Source organism: Engystomops pustulosus, chromosome 5, assembly GCF_040894005.1.
Source record: "Engystomops pustulosus chromosome 5, aEngPut4.maternal, whole genome shotgun sequence".
NCBI classification, from domain to species: domain Eukaryota; kingdom Metazoa; phylum Chordata; class Amphibia; order Anura; family Leptodactylidae; genus Engystomops; species Engystomops pustulosus.
In genome coordinates this window covers 99113585-99126742 of record NC_092415.1, presented here as the reverse complement: position 1 = coordinate 99126742, position 13158 = coordinate 99113585, and the positions used below count along the sequence as shown (strand labels likewise).

Genomic DNA, 13158 nt, shown 5'->3' with positions numbered 1-13158 from the left:
CAAGCAATTGACCTTCATCTGACTCAGTCTGCATAGGAGTAAGGGGTTAAGGCTTGGATATAGCAAAATGGTTTGGTGTTGTAGGAATGGAGGTCACAACGCTTCTGGAGAAAGTCGCTACAATAACCAATTTTATAGTCTCAGTGCTTAACGAGTCAAACATAGAATATAACATGCAATAAGGTTGATGTCTAGAGCCTGATGTAAGTATGTCTGATCTCTGAAGTATTGCCTCTTAAATACAAAGCTAAATCTTGGATTTGGTTTGTTATTGAGAAGTCTGTGGTGTGGGAAAGTAGGAGTACAAACAAAGGAAAAAGGGAGGGAGGATACACAACTTCTGCCTCTGGTTAATTTATGGTCCACCATCCACTCACATGTGTTCAGTGAGATAACTGGATGGGTAGTTGCTGACATCCATTCCTGCATATTGCGAGCAGCTGCCAATATGTTTGGTCAAATGAAAAGGTATTTCCCATTCCGGGTCTTTCATATTGAATACTGCCCATATCGGTGTTAATTGAAAATGAGGGTCTATGTGAACCACAATAAATTTCTTTATCTTGTCCCAGAAGGTATTTATATGAGGGCATTCCCATAGGCAGTGGTAATGATTTGCTCCATTTGGTACATGCACTTAAGGAGAGGTTGTTCATTTTGTGTTTTTGTGAGGAGAAAATATATGCTTGGTGAAGTAGTTTCAATGTCATGTCCGAAAACATAGAGGTGAATACCCACTTGCAAGCTTTGGCAGCATGTTTGATAAGCTCTGAGAGTCCTAAAGCAGGAAAAATGTAGTTTCCATTTGGCCTGTAGTTAATTGTGAGTAGTCCAAGTTGGAACAGAGGAAGTTGTGAAAAAGGAAGATTTTGCTTAAAGATGTTTTTATGTGCGTACACGGCGAGATCTTCTAGTGTGTCTAGGATCATAATGTGCCTAACCGCTGTAGTGTAAATAGTTGCCTGTAGGTAAAAAATAAAATTTCCACTAGCTAAGTTGAAGGCTTATTGTGTCTCAGTGAATGTTAGGGTACAATTTGCTTGGGGAGCACTAAGGGTGTGCAGAAATTATCCAGAGAGCTGAAGGTTGGGGAAGGGACACGGATGAGACTAGGACACAGCATAAGCTGCAGAGAGTGACAGAAATTTCTGTAGAATCATGGTTTAGGATGTAGAGATTGACAGTGAAAAGTAGAGATATTTTTCTTCAGTATTCCATGTTGGTGACTTCTACATCCCCAGAGCATTTCACAATCAGCTACACACAGAGAGTGCTGTTATATGAGCGCCCCTTCTCCCTCAAAGCTGGCAGAGAGTAGCAGCCTCTCTCCACCTGTGAATATGTAGAGGGTTTCACAAGAATTATCAGCACATCCAGGGTAAGCAGCTACTGCAGGAATAGGCTAAACTTAGGAGTGTATCAAAAAAACTGCTAGTAATGGGTAATCAAGATAATAGGCAAAGTTGTTTTACATCCCAAGAGTTATTGATTGTGACAGCAGTATGTAGGAGTTGCACTTCAAGCCACACTCTGTCTGTTAGAGACTTTGCACCAAACAAGAAACAACTGCAATCACAAATGTTCAATATTCTACATGTAGGCACAAGATGTTGCCTGCAGGACCTACCACTACTGTCAAGATACTAAAAGGAACTCCCACACAAACACTGGATGAAAGGTGGTCTGAAATCAGTTGTCCTAAAATTTTATACCTCATTATTTAAATCCAGGGAAAAGGCAAGAATACCGGCACTTCAGGAAGGACGTCACAGGGTGCGGTAACAAAGTGTTTTCTTTATTGTTTAAAACGCCATGACACGAGGACTGATAGGTTGACGCGTTTCGACGGAGACCGTCTTAATCATAACCTGCCAAACGCTCTCTGAGCTTGCACCTTTTAAACTGTGCGGTTGTCACGTGGATCGAGTCGCGCCCCTGAGTCACATGACAGAAACTCCTCCCACCTTAGTCACATGACCGGGGACGCGGCTCGAGAGTGCACAGCTCAGATGAGTGAATACATACTTAAAAACCTCTATTACATAAAAACATTCACACACATCAGAATTTGCGTAAAGGCGAGAAGGAAGCCTTACAACAGCTTAAAGAGGATCCTGATGTTGTCGTTAGGTCGGCAGATAAGGGGGGGGCCATAGTAGTTATGGATGCCGCCCTATATAAACTTCTCAATGAAAATAAGCTTAAGGATGGGAACACCTATCGCATCCTTGAGTCTAACCCCACTAACCTAGTCCAGAAACGTCTATTAAACATCTTAGATAAGGGGCTAACATCGGGCATCATTTCACAGAGGGAAAGGGACTTCCTATATGTGGAGGACCCGGTCACTCCAGTCTTCCACTCACTCCCCAAGGTCCATAAAAATGTATTTCCACCACCTATGAGACCAATAGTGGCCGGGATCGGGGGAGTGGGTGAAAGGCTGGGGGAATGGCTTGACCATTTCCTTCAACCGATTACCAGAGTCACTCCGTCTTTTTTACGTGACACCAAACATTTATTACAAATTATGAAAAATTTTGAATGGCATGAAAGCTTTAGCTGGGCTACGTGCGATGTCACCGCCCTATATTCATCTATCCCTCATGAATTGGGACTGATATTCCTACGGAGACACTTGGATAGATATAGCACGTATAGTTCAGCCTTAAAGGAGCATATCATTTTGGCCACTAATTTTTTACTTCAGAATAACTTTTTTTACTTCGATGGGAGATATTATTTGCAAGTGGAGGGGGCCCCAATGGGGGCAAAATTTTCCCCCTCCCTTGCTAACATTTATATGTCACAGTGGGAGGAGGCATATGTTTTTTCATCATCCAACCCACACCAGGCGTCTATAGTATGGTTTGGCCGATACATTGACGACCTGGTGTGGGTTTGGAGGGATTCAGAAGCATCCTTTAAAGACTTTGTAGATTATCTTAATGATAACCCCATGAATTTGAAATTTACATCTATGTTTGCGGGTAGATCCATCCCATTTTTAGATGTCACTCTAATAGGGGAGAATAACAGAGTCAAAAGTATACCCTATAGGAAGGAAATGGCGAGGAACACTACTCTTTTAGCCTCATCTTGCCATCCCCCACATGTGACACAAAACATACCATACGGAGAACTAATAAGACTGAGAAGAAACTGCACAGACAATGATGACTTTGAAAAGGAGAGAATTAGTCTTAAATCCAGGCTTTACCAAAGAGGTTACAAAAAAGACAATATAGAAAAAGCAGAATGTAAGATTAAATATATTAAACAAGAAGATTTATTGAAAGACAAAGAACATAAACATAAAGATAAAAATAGCAATGCTCCAGACACAAATAAATCCGGAACTCCTATAGTGTTCACCACAACATATAGCAGACAGTATAAAGAAATAACTAGGATTGTCCAAAAATTTATTCCGATCTTGTTACAGGACTCAACTTTGTATACCATATTAAATAATGGCATTAAATGTGTGGCGAAGAGGGCCCCCACTTTGGGTGGGTCTTTGTCACCCAGTCTATTCAGAAGTCAGAACTCCAGTAGATCATGGTTAAATACCAAAGGTTGCTTTAAATGTGGACACATACAGTGCAAAGCCTGCAGTTACATTACAGTAGATACAAATATAACATCAAGTACCACTAATAAAAGTTATCCTATCCGGTCATATCTTAATTGCAACACATGCAATGTGATATATTCCATCAAATGTACTAAGTGCAATATCCAATACATAGGACACACCACAGGCCCCCTTAAGGTTAGAATACGTCGTCATTTATCAGATATTACTAATGAAGCAGTAGGAATATCAGCAGCCTCTAGGCATTTTAGAGAGTCACACAATAAATCTACAAATTTTTTTACATGGACTGGGTTTGAAAAAGTTAGTCAACCAATTAGAGGAGGCAATATGAAAAGGAAATTAATAAACAGGGAAAGTTACTGGATTTTTATAATGGAAAGTAGAACTCCACAGGGTATGTACAAGAGGCAGGACATAATTCTAACCTATTAGATAGCGTTATATCACATTCCCTGTCACACTCCCCGACTCAGCCCTTCTAAAAACCTTCAGCCCACTTTATGATTTTAAGGGACCCTAACGCTATGGTTATATATCACAGGTATTCTGAGCACATAGATATGTAAGGTATGCATATAAATAAAAAACATAACGTCTAGTGCTCATGGGATACATGAGATATATATTTGGGTTTATATGCCATTCTATGTGTATTGCATGACGTTCTAACTCTAATTCCTTTTATCCTTTTTCCTTCAAATCTTCTAGGAATGTCACTAAAGAGTAGACTATAGCACATTATTTTTATACTCTTTCTGATAACCAAAATGATATAAGTGTAAGGTTTTTTCTGAATGATATATGTGTAAAGTTTTTTCTGAACAAGAGACTTTCATTAAGAATAATTTATATTTATATTATATTCCGCTATATCGTAGGTTGTTCCCTGTGTACAAAGTTATTGATATCCATTTGGTAAACATTGTAAACAACTGACACCAATGGATTCGCCAAAATGTTTTTATGTAATAGAGGTTTTTAAGTATGTATTCACTCATCTGAGCTGTGCACTCTCGAGCTGCGTCCCCGGTCATGTGACTAAGGTGGGAGGAGTTTCTGTCATGTGACTCGGGGGCGCGACTCGATCCACGTGACAACCGCACAGTTTAAAAGGTGCAAGCTCAGAGAGCGTTTGGCAGGTTATGATTAAGACGGTCTCCGTCGAAACGCGTCAACCTATCAGTCCTCGTGTCATGGCGTTTTAAACAATAAAGAAAACACTTTGTTACCGCACCCTGTGACGTCCTTCCTGAAGTGCCGGTATTCTTGCCTTTTCCCTGGATTTTCTACTTGACTATGACTAGTTATCCGAGCACCAGAGGACCCCCACGGAGTGTGGACAACTAGGACGGTCTATTGGTTGGGTGAGCCGGCTTATTTTTCTACTTTCTTTTGAAAGAGTTATGTTTTTTCATTATTTAAATGACATTCTTTTTTATCACAGTCAGGTTACGTTAAATAGATTTTGTATATAATACTAATGGATAATAATTTTGAATACTTTTTGCTAAGTAAAAGGCTAACTGAGAGAATGCTAAGTGGATAAACATCTAATGGTGGATATATTCAGAATTCTCTTTGTAGTACTATAAATGGAAAAACATTGTATGTGACTTGTGGAAGCTCAAAGAAAAATCACTGTTTTTGATGTTATAATAAGGATAAAGATACACTGGAACAAAACATTGGCCAAGGAAAGGCCTGCAGCAGGATGAGGCATTTTATGTCAGATGAGGTTTCTATAAAAAGATAGAGCTTGATAAAAAAAATAAAGCAGTTTTATGTACAGTACAGTAGGTGTAATGCACCTTGTGTATAAAATGTACAGATTTAATACATCAGACTGCTCAAAGATTAGATTAACACAAATGAGAGAGTTATTTTACACAAGCAATAGACAGTTTAAAAAGCAAAAATATGATTGGAAAACTATTCATTTATAAAAAAAAAAATTTACATTTTGGTGAACATTTAACTATAATTTTATATGACATGCACAACTAATCAGCAAAGAGCACCCTAAGCCTTATTATTATGTATACATATATTGTGGGGATAGCACATGGAGCCTATTACACGTACAATAAAATACATTTTATATAGGGGATACATAAGTATTCGTTTCTCCATGATTCTCCTATGCCTCACCATATGCAAGCATGTTTACTGTAAATGAAATGTTGCAACTTGTTCAATAAAGATCACCTTTTTCTGAATTTGAAATCTTGGAGTGATGCCCTTTTTCTACTGTTTTGTCAATAGAGGACAATGCCGGGAGCTATGGGGGTGCTTCACCCCTCCTTTTGAGGAGTTTTACTGGGCAGACTGGGACTTTACTACTATCTACATATATATTCTGATCACCATGATATGACTAACTGTCACTTACCCATGAAAACCGCATTAATCACTTAGACACAGGTCCGTGAGTCATTTGTATGAATAAAGCAGTAGGGCACAGCAATGATTAACACATAGGGGCACATTTAATTACCCAGTCGCTGCGCAATCCCGAGGACACAATTTGAATTTTAAATGCCGCACTTAGTCCGTATCATGCCCCCCGATTTGTGACGCATGAAAGTCAGCGCAATTGCGCCAAAATCCAATCGCGTGCGCCAAAAACCCCTATTAAATGCGGCGCAAAATGGAAATAGTCGAAAAACCTGACGGAAATGCGGTCCGCGGACCTTTAGTAAATGTGCCCCGCAATGTCATTAATGGTGGGCTTAATGGTCGAATCCCCAACGAAAATACACATTCCTCCTGTATTCTGTATACATACAGATTTGATTTTTCTATTTCTTTATATTGTGTAACACAATAAAAGAAATAAGAACATACCCTACAGTAAATGGGGGTCCCATTCTCAAAAATTGACTGAGCATCAGATCATGCAAGTGTCCTGTTGCTCTATTCTATATTATGGGAGTGTCAAAAACTGCTGAGTTATTTATTACAAGGTAACCACAAAAGAATTTTACACTGTCAAATCTTAAATCTCTTTTGTGAATACATTATAATACATGAATACAATATAATAAAATACAAGCAATCTCATCATGATAAGTTTTATTTTTTTAATTTTTGATACCCTAATAAAGATATATTTTTTTGTTTTTTAACCACGGATTAAACCAAATCGCTTGATACAGTCTGTGCCGGAAGCTTCTGTTCTAATTAAGTTATAACTAGTAGATGGGATACAAACGATGAGAAAGCAGGAAGCAGCACTCCAGAAATAGTAATAACGAGATATTTATTCCACCATCAATGCAACGTTTCGCCTTATCTATAAAGGCATTCGCAAGCATTCCTTTCCTCTTCTCTAGTAGATGGGATTAATACTATATATACTCTCAGACCAACCCCTAATCTAACAATGTAGAATTAAGTAAGCAATGAAACCCTGGTGGTCTAAGCGTTAACAAGGCAGCAGTGGTATTCTCTGCCCCACTAGTCACAGGTCGCAGGTGTCAAAGGTGCCTGCTTTGTTAACTCTTAGAGCACTAGGGCTTCACTGCTCATTTGATGCTATACTGGGTCTGATACTTGCCTGAGAGCCTGGGGCCTCAGAGAGCAATATTGGGGGTGCAGATGGGCCGGATATGCTAAAATACCTGATCACTCTGATGACTTTCCCGCTGCTCTTTCTCTGCTCCTCTCTGCTCCTCTATACACTACTCCTCTTTACTGCCTCGTCACATCACTGCCTCTACCATGTTGCACAGACATACTGTTTGCCTACACTGCGATGCTCTGCACATTTCTTTCTGCAGCTGACAGGGAGTGGGGATGGGCACAGGTGATGATCTCGCATATGCTTTCACCATCAGACTGCCAGTAGCACCTCCCGGAACCTGGCAGCAGATTTGACAGTGGAAGGGACAGGGTGAACAGCGATTCACCTGTATGCCGCCCCCCTTAGGGCTCGGAAATCTGCCACCTGAGGTAAGATTCCCATCTTGCCTCATGGCAGAGGCGGCCCTTAGTCCTCTCTAACCCCTTCATCTCTGTGTTGCACTATAGACAAAGAGAGTTCTAGAGGAACGGGAAGATGAGAACTTTACAATATGCTTTGCAGAATAAAACCCATTTTGTGCATGCTCCATCCTGAATGCCCCCAGTGCCCTCTAAACACAACAGTGTCCCCCTTCTTCCCTTGTGGCATCCAGTATTCAGACTGAACCAGGGCCCCTGATTCCATAGGCCCCATGGAGGCCACTTTGGATTGGAAAGTTAAAGAAAGTTTAATCCCTAATGTTTGAACTTCTATATATGATAAATATTTGTGTATTGAGCTGACAGTACTTAAAACTTTCATGGTTCCCTATCCTTTATTGACTGTAGAACTGATGATTTTACATCAGTTTGCAAATGCCAAGGGAGACGAAAAATGAAGCCTTGCAGCTGCAGCCTCAGTCTATTTGATCATTCCAGCTCTGAAATGGAGCATATTTTACACAGCAAGTAAGAAAACTGCCAGGAATACCACATAAACTTTGCAGCAAAATGCAGAAAAAAACTCTTTTTGGTCTAATTTTAGCTGTTGTGATAAAGAATTTTATTTACATTTTAGGCTCACACCATTCTAAGAGCCATCATTTTTCGGTACCTTCGACCTATGTAAATTCTGGGATCTCATGTCGAAGTATTTTTCCTTCTGGCATTATCACTTAAACTTTGTTTTATAATCTTAAATCAGGGCTTATGTTTAAACTTACTGAGTGATGTTTGAGGGATATTATCTTACTTTTTATACAATATTTCAGAGGGAATTTAAAACATAAACCTGCAACCATTGTTTTTTTTAGTCTAGGGAAAAACACTGGAGGCATGAAAGTTACTCGATCATCTGGCCGTAGAAAGGAGAAAAGAGAGAAGAGAGAAAAAAAACACTTAGTCATTCACAGTGATGGGGCTGCTTGCCTTGAGCCACAATGGAGCGATGCTTTGTCCAAGGGGCACGATAGTTCAGAAGTAGTATCAGTACTTAAATTTTGTATATATTAAGGTGCTGCATCTGTAACTGCACTTTAAACCCTCATTTTTATTTTCACACAATGGGGACATTAAAATGTTTTAAAATACAGCCATGGATTCAGCCCCTTATTGTCCACGAGAGTTCTGTTTGTGTATTGAACTTTTTTAGGGTTTTCTTCCATTACACTCCTCATGTGAAATAAATAATATGATACATGTATGTCAGGACTTTCATTTGGCTAAAGTTTTGTTTTCCACACTAAAATGTCATCTAGCATGTTCTTCTATGGATGTGGAAACCACTGCAAGTCAGTTAGTTATTGTATGTCATAGACACTCCCAGAATGCACTAGTTAAGGAAGGCACAGTAAGTGAGATAGAGTTGTCCACACAAACCTCTGGTATAGCACAATACCCGCCTAAAACCCAGAACACTGAAATCCCCCTTTTACATGCCTCAATAAAACAGTGCCTTACCAACATGCTAATTTGTCACAAGCTCTTGTTAAATATAAGCCTGGACCATAATGGATTATATCAGGCCAGAAACCAATCCAGGTAGCATATACATAACTGAAACATGAACGTGGGGATTTGAGGAACATAGGTTAAATATATATATTTAATTGCCTTAAGGACATGCTAGACCAGTGATGGCAAACCTTTTTTACACTGGGTGCCCAAACTACAAACAAAACCCACATTTTTTTCGCAAAGTGCCAATGCAACAATTTAAGCAGTAACTTATTACTCCCTGCTGTGTCAACGGTTTGAATTGTATAGGCACCTGAGGACACCAATACGATGATAGATAGAAAGAAGGAGAAGTTGTTAGGATTATCATTGTAGTTTCTTTTTAGGGTCCTGGGCTGCCTGGGACTGCAAGAGAAGTTGAGTCCTGTCTGGCGAACCCTGCCCTGGGGTGATGGCCTGGGTGCCCATATAGTGGGCTCTGAGTGCCACCTCTGGCACCCGTGCCATAGGTTCGCCACCACTGCGCTAGACAAAACACTACTTAAAAGAGAATATATATATATGGCAGAAATGCCATATTCTGCAATACAGTTGTATTTTAGTATATGGTATGATCGAGCAGACCATCTAGGGTTAATGTACCCTAGATGGTCTAACAAATAGTGAAAAAAAAGTTAAAAAAAATGTAAAAAAATAATAAAATATTAAAAGTTCAAATATACCCTCTTTCCCTAGAACTCATATAAAACATAATAAACAGTAAAAATCACAGACACATTAGGTATCGCCGCATCCCAAAATGCCCGTTCTATCAAAATATAAAAACGGTTACGGCCGTCGGTGACCTCAGAAACGGGAAATGGCGGCCAAATGTCAGAAACACGACTTTTACAACTTTCTACATGACATAAAAAATGTAATGAAAAGTGATCAAAATGTTGCACAGTCCTCAACATGGTAGCAATGAAAACATCGGCTCATTTCGCAAAAAAAATGACATATCACACAGCTCCGTGCACCAAAGTATAAAAAAGTTATTAGCATCAGAAATGGCAATTTTTTTTTCTTTTTTGTACACATTCGTTTAATTTTTGAAAATGTATGAAAACGCCATAAAACCAGTATACATTTTGTACCACCGTGATCGTACCGAACCAAAGAATAAAGTAGATGTGTTATGTGGAGCTCAGAGTGAAAGTCGTAAAAACTGAGCCCACAAGAATGTGACGCACAGACGTTTTTTTCAATTTTTTCCTCATTTGGAATTTTTTTCTGACTTCCCACTACATGCCAGGTAATAATACATAACATCACAGGCAAGTAAAAATTTTTATGCACAAAATAAGCCCTCACACAGCTCTGTACTATACTGTGAAAAAGTTTTTTTGGATTTTTGAAGATGAAGAGCGAGAAATGAGTGAAAATACCCTGCGTCCTTAGGTGGTTAAAGATTAGAGATGAGCTAACACAATTGCAGATGTTTCCTTACATGTTTCTTTATCGTTTTTCACTGTGTTTCCGAGCAGGCGAAATACTCGTCCAAGCAACGAGCTGCTTTGAGTACGCTAATACTCGAACGAGCATCAAGCTCGGATGGGTATACTTGCTCGTCTCTATTAAAGATGTTTTCTGGCCTGGTGGGGCTGTAAAAAACTATATATCCAGCCTATATGTGCCATTGCCCATCAGAGCCGTGCTGTTTGTTTTTAGAGGCAGATTTACCCATCTGTCAACTACAATGCACCTGATTAGATCAGCATTAGATACAATGTTTAATTAGAGTAGTGGAAGTAGTCAGACGGGGCAGCCTGCAACTGTAAACAAACAGGAGCATGACACCGAATGAGGAGGCAGGGATACATTTTTTATTGTTTTTACAGCCACCCCTAAGCTGGATATATAGATTTTTTGAAAGTCTGGACAACTCCTTTAAGGTTCAAACACATGTAACAACAAAACAACTATCTTTCATTTTAAATGGTACAATAGGCCAGATGTTGTCAGTTAGAATGGGAAGAGGTAATCTAGCTGAGGCTGTATAAACAAGAAACTCCTCCACAGCACACATAAGTGTCCTATTAGGATATATACCTACAATAATCTTAGATTGCAGTGGTTTGGTTTGATCCAAAATACTGAGCATCCACATCTAGAGAATATGGATACATGGCTTAGAAGCAAAGCAGACTTCCTTGGCATGCAAGCGGGCACACGGCGGTGCGCGGGGAGAGGAGGAGGAGGTGAGCACTGAAAACCCCTGCCCCTCTCCATAGGGAAGTATGGTGCACATCGTGGTATGTCGTGAAAAGATAGGACATTAACTATCTTTTCACGGGGTACAGAGCGGTACGGTGCCGCACGTGAGCTGCACCATACCACTCCCGTAGAGCACCGTGCACGCATTGTCGTCTATGGGGGACGTATATCGGCCATATATACGTCCCCCATGCAGCAGTGTGAATGCAGCCTAAGTCAGCTTTGAACAGTATAGATACTGTAGATAATCCTTTACTGTATTTGGCTTCTTAACTGTTTAATCCAACAAAGTCCATAACAGCATCTATTTATTATTCTGAGTGACACATACAGTATGCAGTTTCCTTTTTCAGAGAATTCCAACCTTAATGATTTTACTAATCTTGAAGCTGAAGGTTGCAAACCAACAAATACCTGACCATCCAATTACAGCTGATAGATAGCCTTGGCTTGTGCAATGAATAATGTATAATTAATACATCACATCCGAAAGTTTGTGGTTTGTTTCCTGTAACATTTTACTGTGTGGTATAAAAACTTTCCCCCACTAGGAGTTAACGTTCATTGATCTACTTTACAAAATATAAAAAAAAAGAAAACATTACCTCTGCGTTCTTACATTTCCTGGAACACTGTCATATACAATCTAGACCGCATAAACCTAGAAATGTTGACCTTGAAAGGAAAAGAAAAGACAATAAACAGCAGGCCAGGCTGAGATCTGGGCTCTGTCAAAATGATTTCTTATTCCATTTTATTCAAGCATTGCCAAGCTTTATCACTTCTGTGTACAACTCTTACGGTGGTGGCAGCCCTCTTGAATTGGTAAATTGTTTAGTTAAAGCATACATTTGCTTTCTGCATTGTCAACATGATTTAGATGATGTAAGCTCTAAAATTATAATGATAAGAATCAATTGGATGAAAGCATAATATTTCCTGAAAAGCCTGCTGACATCTTTAGTAGAAAAATCTGCCTAGAATCTTTAGTATTTCAATCTCTAAGTCGGAATAGAGTCACGAGTTCAGTAAAACTGTAAATCAATCTTTCCATATTTTTTCACATGTAGGCTTGCAACAATGACTCTCATAATCCTCATAATAAACCCCATTTCATTAGTGAAAGTGGGGAGGCTATGGAACTCAATGCCATAGGACAGTGATGGCGAACCTTTTAGAGACCGAGTGCCCAAACTTCAACAAAGACCGCTTATTTATCGCAAAGTGCCAACACAGAAATTTGATTTGTGATTTATATTCCCTTCTCTGTCACAGTTTTCGTTGATACCAGCACCTGAGGCACCCATATAGCAGAAAATAGTCCCAGGTAGCGCTGTCACTTTAAAATACCTCTGTGCACAGCAAGTCCTGGGCTGTCTGGGACTGCAGGAAGATACCTGGAGTCATCCCTGGTGATGGCCTGAGTGCCCACAGAAAGGGCTCCGAGTGCCACCTCTGGCACCAGTGCCATAGGTTAGCCATCACTGCCATAGGATGTTGCAAGGGTTAATCCACTGGCTAGTTCAAGAAGGTCCGCTATGCCCCTTCTTATAGGAGTTTAATTCTTAGGGTTCGGCATTAAATTATTGGCTGCTTTATTTGGAGCCAGGGGAAATATGCAAATAACGTTTCCAGGATGGGATAAGGCAAACCACGCCTGTTTTAGCTACCTTGTAAGACAGCTCCCATGACATCATGCAAGACCTACAAGAGACCTTATGACATGATGTGGGATTATTTGGAGTCAGGAAGGCATTTTTTTCCTTCAACTATGGGCAATTTGGATGACTTTTATGGAGTTTTTTTTCTTTCCTCTAGATTAACAGTATAGGTGAATAACTTGA

At 39.7% G+C, this 13158-nt stretch overlaps 1 protein-coding gene across 6 annotated transcripts in view; it reads right to left on the bottom strand.

Annotated features, from left to right (window-relative positions):
* Positions 1–13158, bottom strand: part of CDH12 (cadherin 12) — a 508006-nt gene that overhangs the window by 367916 nt on the left and 126932 nt on the right. Inside the window, exon 3 of one of the 6 annotated variants that reach the window (XM_072152753.1) lies at positions 11920–11989. The exons of the other annotated variants lie outside the window; for them this stretch is intronic. The gene's annotated coding sequence lies outside the window, so the exon portion shown is untranslated. The remainder of the gene's footprint in view (positions 1–11919; positions 11990–13158) is intronic. 6 annotated transcript variants of the gene reach the window in all.